We start from the raw sequence: 202 nt of genomic DNA, 5'->3' as shown, positions 1-202 counted from the left end.
AAAAAAAAAAAAAAAAAAAAAAAAAAAAAAAAAAAAAAAAGATTTTAAGATGTTTAACATGACATGGAGTGGGGTCCCCAGACCAGGAGAGCTGAGGGCTTATGAAAGACCTAAGTGAGTGAGACCATTCTGGGGGCAGCACCACAGAGGCGGGACCCCAGAGGTGGAGGAAGAGTCCTCCTGCGCTGGGTGGTGAAATTGC

The sequence above is a fragment of the Theropithecus gelada genome, chromosome 2 (genome assembly GCF_003255815.1).
Source record: "Theropithecus gelada isolate Dixy chromosome 2, Tgel_1.0, whole genome shotgun sequence".
Taxonomy (NCBI): Eukaryota; Metazoa; Chordata; class Mammalia; order Primates; family Cercopithecidae; genus Theropithecus; species Theropithecus gelada.
The sequence above is the reverse complement of the archived record's forward strand: the minus strand, read 5'-3'. Positions refer to the sequence as shown.